The following is a 7,935-nucleotide window of genomic DNA, read 5'->3' on the forward strand; positions in this document are numbered from 1 at the left end:
ATAGCTACAGTATTTCACCTTTTAATGTGTATAGTATTGCTTACTAGGTGTGTCCAATCAATTTGGTAACCACTCCCTCTTCCAATTAGGGCTAATTGGAAAAGCTGTTTAAAAGAGGACATTGTATTCCTTTTTTTTTTTTTTTTTGTACTCCCTGACGAAGGAAACGCATCAGTTAAAAAAAAACTTTGTTTCTATTGAACATGCCATACTAAAATACATTTTGATTAATTATATGAAGAGTGCCTTGGTCCTCCTTTCTTTTTGATGACCAATTTACCCCTTTTACCAATAACATTCAATGATAATGATTAATCTTACCTGAATAGGCTAATGGGGAATTAAACTTTAATTAACCTGAGAAGTTGGTTCATCCAGGTTAATATTGGAAAGTTTAAAATATCTCATTTAATTGGAAGAACCTGAATAGGTATGTTCGACAATTTAACTTATTAAATTGAATGAGACGATGATATCCAATTGATTGAGATTGGCTGGATTATAATAAGTGTAACCAGTAGATCAAATGTGAGGGTACATTCACCACCAGGGTCACTTATCCCTAAGGCTGAAGCCACGTGGGATTCCCGTTAAGGTGGGACTACTGTCAATACTGGATCAGTACTGGGGGTTTGGTTCCGATTATCTTTGAACTTCTTGACGCTAGGGGTCAGATTTTTTAATTTTTTTAAAATAACGTTCCCAAGGTAAACGGACTATTTCTCAGGTCCAGATCGTAAAATATGCATATAATTTACAGATTAGGATAGAAAACACTCCAAAGTTTCCAAAACTGTCAAAATATTGTCTGTGAGTATAACAAAACTGATTCTGCAGGCGAAAACCTGAGAAAATATAACCCGGAAGTGATTTTTTTATCTGTGTTTCCTGGCCAGTCTTTCTTCCATTTAAAGGGGTATCAACCAGATTCCTTTTCCAATTGCTTCCTCAGGCTGTGACTAGGCTTTAGACATAGTTTCAGGCTTTTATTTTGAAAAATGAACGAGATTTTTCAAAAGTAGTCAGGTGTCCTCTGAATAGTTCCTGCGCGCGAGAGGGGAGCTCTCCATTTTCCTTTTCTCTCTTATTGAATAGGTTACAGTCCGGTTGAAATATTATCGATTATGTTTGTTAAAAACAACCTGAGGATTGATTATAAAAAACATTTGACATGTTTCTACGACCATTACGGGTACTTTTTGGAATTTTCGTCGAACGGAACGAGGGTGTAGTTTTCTCAACATAACGCGCAACCCAAATGGCGTTTTTTTGTTATAAAAGTATTATTTATCGAACAAAAATAACATTTATTGTGTTACTGGGAGTCTCGTGAGTGCAAACATCCGAAGATTATCAAAGGTAAGCGATTTATTTTATTGCTTTTCTGACTTTCGTGACCAAGCTAACCAAGCTAATATAAGGCTAACTGTTCTAGCATTGATTGATACACTCACAAAAGCTTAGATTGCTTTTGCAATATGCAAAGCATATTTTCAAAATCTGACACAATCGGTTGATTAACAACAAGCTAAGCTGTGTTTTGGTATATTTCACTTGTGATTGCATGATTATAAATATTTTTTGTAATTATTTTGTATCTGATACGTTTGGGATTTTTCTTCTGCCTTTCAGCACCGGAACGAGGCTGTAGTTTTCTCAACATAACGCGCAACCAAATGGCGTTTTTTTGTTATAAAAGTAATATTTATTGGACAAAAAGAACATTTGTTGTGTAACTGGGAGTCTCGTGAGTGCAAACATCCGATGATTATTAAAGGTAAGCGATTAATTTTATTGCTTTTCGGACTTCCGTGACCATGCTAATTTGGGGCTAGCTGTTGTAGCATTGATCGATACACTCACAAAAGCTTGGATTTCTTTCTCTGTAAAGCATATTTTCAAAATCTTACATGATAGGTGGATTAACAACAAGCTAAGCTGTGTTTTGGTATATTTCACTTGTGATTAAGTGATTATAAATATTTTTTGTAATATTTTTGAATTTGGCGCCCTGCAATTCAGCGGTTGTTTAGGGAAATGATCCCGTAATCGGGATCTGTGCGCAGAAAGTTTAAAAGCAAATTGAATTCATTAGTCAGTGATAATGATTAATCATACCTGTATAGGCTATCTGGGGATTAAACATGAATTAACCTGAAAGCAGTCCTTCATCTAGGTTAATATGGAAAAGTTTAAAATGTGTAACCAGTAGTTCAAATGTGAGGGTACATTTACCACCAGGGTCACTTATCCCTAAAGCTGAAACCACATGGGATTCCCACGAAAGCGGGACTTCCGTCAGTACTGAGGAGAGATTCAGTGATCTTTGCAAAAGCAAATTTTATTGATGAATCAATGTTAATGATATATCAAACCTGTATAGGCTATTTGGGAATTAAACTTTAATTAACCTGAAAGCATAGCTGTATCAAGGTTAATGTGAAAACGTTTAAATTGTCTCATTTGAAGAAACCAAATCAATTTGGATATTTTTCAACATGTCCATTTGAAAAAGGTAAGTCTGGCAATCTTACCTCTTAGTTAAATTGAATGAGATAACGACATCCAATCAGTTGAGATTGGCTGGATTTCAACGTGACACAGGAAACAAAATGGCTGCTCTCCCGTTGTTAGCTTTAGCATCTCGTGCACAGCTAGCTGTTCATATACTGTTCCAAGCACACAACAGAATAATTTACACTACGGAAAGAGGGTTTACAAGTGACGTCTCACATTCAACCCATTCGGCATTCTGCTTTGCTATCGCGCGGTAATTTAAAAAGAGATACGCCTGTGGCCTAGCCGCGCTGTGCGGTAGACGGATAGATAATACTCCGGCCCGGTCAACAAATAGAGCTATCCTCAAATTGCTGGATCTATGCCCTCGCTCTAGAAATTAATACTGACCGAATCACTTGCTTCTAAGACGCGAGTGACAGAAATAGTACACGTTTGGTCTAACGGACTATATCTGAAATTTAACAAATCATGCTACTCTGACGTCATCAGATACACAACACCGGGGACAACTTCGAGGGTTACACAGACACACCAAAATCCTGCCAGCGGCTGTATTCCTATACAACAACAGTTGCCTAGTAATCTGTTTGCACTATTCATATATATACAGTACTTAATTCAACAGTAAAGTCTCGCTCTATCTTAGACGCTTCACACGGGGCACCACGTGACTATTCATTTCTGTGCAGACTGTTAAATCAAATCAATTCTATATGTGTATTATATTTTTATTATTATTATATATTATATGTGTGATTAAACTATTCATGTAAACATGAATTAACCTCTTGGCGCACGGATCCCTTTAACGAGATCATTTTCATACACAACTGCTGAATTGCAGAGCGCCAAATTAAAAAAAATATATACTAAAAATATTTATTTTCATGAAATGACAAGTGAAATATACAAAAACACAGTTTAGCTTGTTGTTAATCCACCTATCGTGTCAGATTTTGAAAATATGCTTTACAGCGAAAGCAATCCAAGCGTGTGTGAGTTTATCGATCACTAAACAAAACATTAGAAACAGCTAGCAGCAATGTAGATTGGTCACGAAAGTCAGAAAAGCAATAAAATGAATCACTTACCTTTGATGATCTTCGGATGTTTGCACTCACAAGACTCCCAGTTACACAATAAATGTTATTTTTGTTCGATAAAGATTATTTTATATCCAAAAAACACCATTTGGTTTGCGCGTTATGTTCAGAAAACCACAGGCTTGTTCCGGTCCTGAAAGGCAGACGAAAATTTCAAAAAGTATCCGTAATGTTCGTAGAAACATGTCAAACGTTTTTTATAATCAATCCTCAGGTTGTTTTTAACATACATAATCGATAATATTTCAACCGGACGGTATCCTCTCGCGCGCAGGAACTAATCAAAGGACACCTGACGCGTTTTGAAAATTCTCGCTAATTTTTCAAAATAAAAGCTTGAAACTATGTCTAAAGCCTGGTCACAGCCTGAGGAAGCCATTGGAAAAGGAATATGGTTGATACTGTAGGAGTAGGTGACATATGTGGGTAGATATCACACTGTTGGACATTAGACAGGAGTATACTGGAAGGTAGTATAAGAGAGCAGATGTGAGTGCATTTGCCATTCTGGTAAATACAGGAAACCAAAGATTAGCAGATGGTGTAGTAGTGTAGTGGTAACATAAGATACATGGATAAAATATAAATATAAAAGATAGCTGAACATTAAAGTAACGAACCACATGTTAACATGGGTCATGGGACCGTGGTGATGGAGGTCTACTAAGGGACATTCTGACCCTTGTAGATTCTCCATTGTGCTGACATACATGTCAGACAGAGTGGCGCCTAAAAGCAATTGGACACTAGACATATGGTCTGACAATTCTATTACAAACATACATGTCAGACAGAGTGACGCCTAGAGGTAATTGGACACGCTGGGATAGAGGGTCCAGCCACTATTATAAACAAATTGAAAGCAGATGGTGGTGAATGACTTCATAGGGGACGGACAATACTGTGTGTATAAATAGAGTAGCTGGAGTTCTGAGAAAGGGGGTGTTCCGCGGGGTGTGTTCCGCGGGGTGTGTTCCGCGGACATTCCAGATTGTGATACAATTTGTATTAAAAATCTTATTTGAGTTCACAAAGTTCTTGTAAGAGTTATATTTGAAGTGATTTTCTACGACAATACCCCTTTAAATGGAGGAGGGGCAGGCAACGGAACAGGGATTTTTCCAAATGAAAGGCACTTCCGGGTTGGATTTCCTCAGGTTTTCGCCTGCAAAATCAGTTCTGTTATACTCACAGACAATATTTTGACAGTTTTGGAAACTTTAGAGTGTTTCCTATCCTAATCTGTCAATTCTATGCATATTCTAGCATCTGGACCTGAGAAATAGTCCGTTTACCTTGGGAACGTTATTTTTCCAAACATAAAAATTCTGCCCCCTAGCTGAAAGAAGTTAAAGGTCGAGACCGTGTCTGCGTCTCTCACATGGATAGGCAGAGCATTCCATAAAAAGTGAGCTCTTTAGGAGAAAGCCCTGCCTCCAGCTGTTTGCTTAGAAATTCTAGGGACAATAAGGAGGCCTGCGTCTTCTGACCATAACATACGTGTTGGTATGTATGGCAGGACCAAATCGGAAAGGTAGGTAGGAGCAAGCCCATGTAATGCTATGTATGTTAGCAGTAAAACCTTGAAATCAGCCCTAGCCTTAACAGGAAGCCAGTGTAGAGAGGCTAGCACTGGAAAAATATGATCACATTTTTTGGTTCTAGTCAAGATTCTAGCAGCCGTGTTTAGCACTAACTGATGTTAGTGAGCTTGTACTGACGAAAGCTTGTATTAATTTTTCTGCATCATTTTTGGAAAGACATTTTCAGATTTTTGCAATGTTAGATAGATGGAAACAAGCAGTCCTTGAAACAGTCTTGATATGTTCGTCAAAAGAGAGATCAGGGTCAAGTGTAACGCCAAGGTCCTTCACAGTTTTATTTGAGATGACTGTACAACCATCAAGATTAATTGTCAAATCCAACAGAAGATATCTTTGTTTCTTGGGACCTAGAACAAGCATCTCTGTTTTGTCCGAGTTTAGAAGTAAACAATTGGCCGCCATCCACTTCCTTATGTCTGAAACACAAGCTTCCAGGGAGGGCAATTTTCGGGCTTCACCATGTTTCATCGAAATGTACAGCTGTGTATCGTACGCATAGCAGTGAAAGTTAAAATTATGTTTCTGAATGACATCACCAAGAGGTAAAATATAGAGTGAAAATAATAGTGGTCCTAAAACGGAACCGTGAGGAACACCAAAATGTACAGTTGATTTGTCAGAGGACTGCACGAACCCAAGGGGGGCGCCAACCCGGACAGGAAGATCACGTCATTGACTCACCCCACGCAAGTGACGCATCCACAGAGACAAACTGATATCAAACTGATATCTTTCCCACAGATAACTTTCATGCCGTCCCTGGGAGGGGTGCGTCACTTGAGTGGGTTGAGTTACTGACGTGATCTTCCTGTCTGGGTTGGCGCCCCCCCTTGGTTTGTGCTGTGGTGGAGATCTTTGTGGGCTATACTCGGCCTTGTCTCAGGATTGTAAGTTGGTGGTTGAAGATATCCCTCTAGTGGTGTGGGGGCTGTGCTTTGGCAGAGTGGGTGGGGTTATATCCTTCCTGTTTGGCCCTGTCCGGGGGTATCATCGGATGGGGCCACAGTGTCTCCTGACCCCTCCTGTCTCAGCCTCCAGTATTTATGCTGCAGTAGTTTATGTGTCGGGGGGCTAGGGTCAGTTGGTTATACCTGGAGTACTTCTCCTATCTTATCCAGTGTCCTGTGTGAATTTAAGTATGCTCTCTCTAATTCTCTCGTTCTCTCTTTCTTTCTCTCTCTCGGAGAACCTGAGCCCTAGGACCATACGTCACGGCAAACCGGGCATGATGACTCCTTGCTGTCCCCAGTCCACCTGGCCTTGCTGCTGTTCCAGTTTCAACTGTTCTGCCTGCTGTTATGGAACCCCTACCTGTTCAACTCTTAATGATCGGCTATGAAAAGCCAACTGACTTTTATTCCTGATTATTATTTGACCATGCTTGTCATTTATGAACATTTTGAAAATCTTGGCTCTCTCTAATTCTCTCCTTCTCTCTTTCTTTCTCTCTCTCGGAGGACCGGAGCCCTAGGACCATACGTCAGGACTACCGGGCATGATGACTCCTTGCTGTCAACAGTCCACCTGGCCCTGCTGCTATTCCAGTTTCAACTGTTCTGCCTGCGGTTATGGAACCCCTACCTGTCCCAGACCTGCTGTTTTCAATTCTTAATGATCGGCTATGAAAAGCCAACTGACATTTATTCCTGATTATTATTTGACCATGCTTGTCATTTATGAACATTTTGAAAATCTTGGCTCTCTCTAATTCTCTCCTTCTCTCTCTCTTTCTCTCTCTCGGAGGACCTGAGCCCTGGGACCGTGCGTCGGGGCTGCCGGGCGTGATGGCTCCTTGCTGTCCCCAGTCCACCTGGCCTTGCTGCTATTTCAGTTTCAGCTGTTCTGCCTGCGGTTATGGAACCGCCACCTGTCCCGGACCTGCTATTTTCAACTCTTGATGAACGGCTATGAAAAGCCAACTGAAAATTATTCATGATTATTATTTGACCATGCTTGTCACTTATGAACATTTTGAACATCTTGGCATAGTTCTGTTATAATCTCCACCCAGCACAGCCAGAAGAGGACTGGCCACCCCTCATAGCCTGGTTCCTCTCTAGGTTTCTTCCTAGGTTTTGGCCTTTCTAGGGAGTTTTTCCTAGCCACCGTGCTTCTACACCTGCATTGCTTGCTGTTTGGGGTTTTAGGCTGGGTGTCTGTACAGCACTTCGAGATATTAGCTGATGTACGAAGGGCTATATAAAATAAACTTGATTTGATTTGATTTGAGATACGATCTAAACCAGGCCAGAACTTGACCATGCTGACAGATTCACGAGTCTCAGTAATATGATGGGGTCTAAAACCAGACTGAAACGTTTCCAATACATTGTTAGTCTTCAGGAAGGCAGTGAGTTGTTGCGCAACAGCTTTTTCAAATTGTTTGAGAGGAATGGGAGATTCGATATAGGCCGATAGTTTTTGATATTTTCTGTGTCAAGGTTTGGCTTTTTCAAGAGAGGCTTTATTACTGCCACTTTTAGTGAGTTTGGTACACATCCGGTGGATAGAGAGCCGTTTATTATGTTCAACATAGTAGGGCCAAGCACAGGAAGCAGCTCTTTCATTAGTTTAGTTGGGATAGGGTCCAGTATGCAGCTTGAAGGTTTATTTTCATTATTTTCATCTATGTGTCAAGAGATATTGTATTAAAAAACTTGAGCGTCTCCCTTGATCCTAGGGCCTTGCAGTGTTGTGCAGACTCAGGA

General features: G+C 40.1%; 1 long non-coding RNA gene across 1 annotated transcript in view; it reads left to right on the plus strand.

Annotated features, from left to right (window-relative positions):
- The window catches only part of LOC139584145 (uncharacterized), a 44,882-nt gene extending 37,413 nt beyond the window's left edge, over window positions 1-7,469 (plus strand). The window contains exon 2 of the long non-coding RNA XR_011676719.1: window positions 6,414-7,469. This is a non-coding gene — a long non-coding RNA (uncharacterized lncRNA). The remainder of the gene's footprint in view (window positions 1-6,413) is intronic.
- The last annotated feature ends 466 nt before the right edge of the window (window positions 7,470-7,935 follow it).

This window comes from Salvelinus alpinus, chromosome 9 (genome assembly GCF_045679555.1).
Source record: "Salvelinus alpinus chromosome 9, SLU_Salpinus.1, whole genome shotgun sequence".
Lineage (NCBI taxonomy): Eukaryota > Metazoa > Chordata > Actinopteri > Salmoniformes > Salmonidae > Salvelinus > Salvelinus alpinus.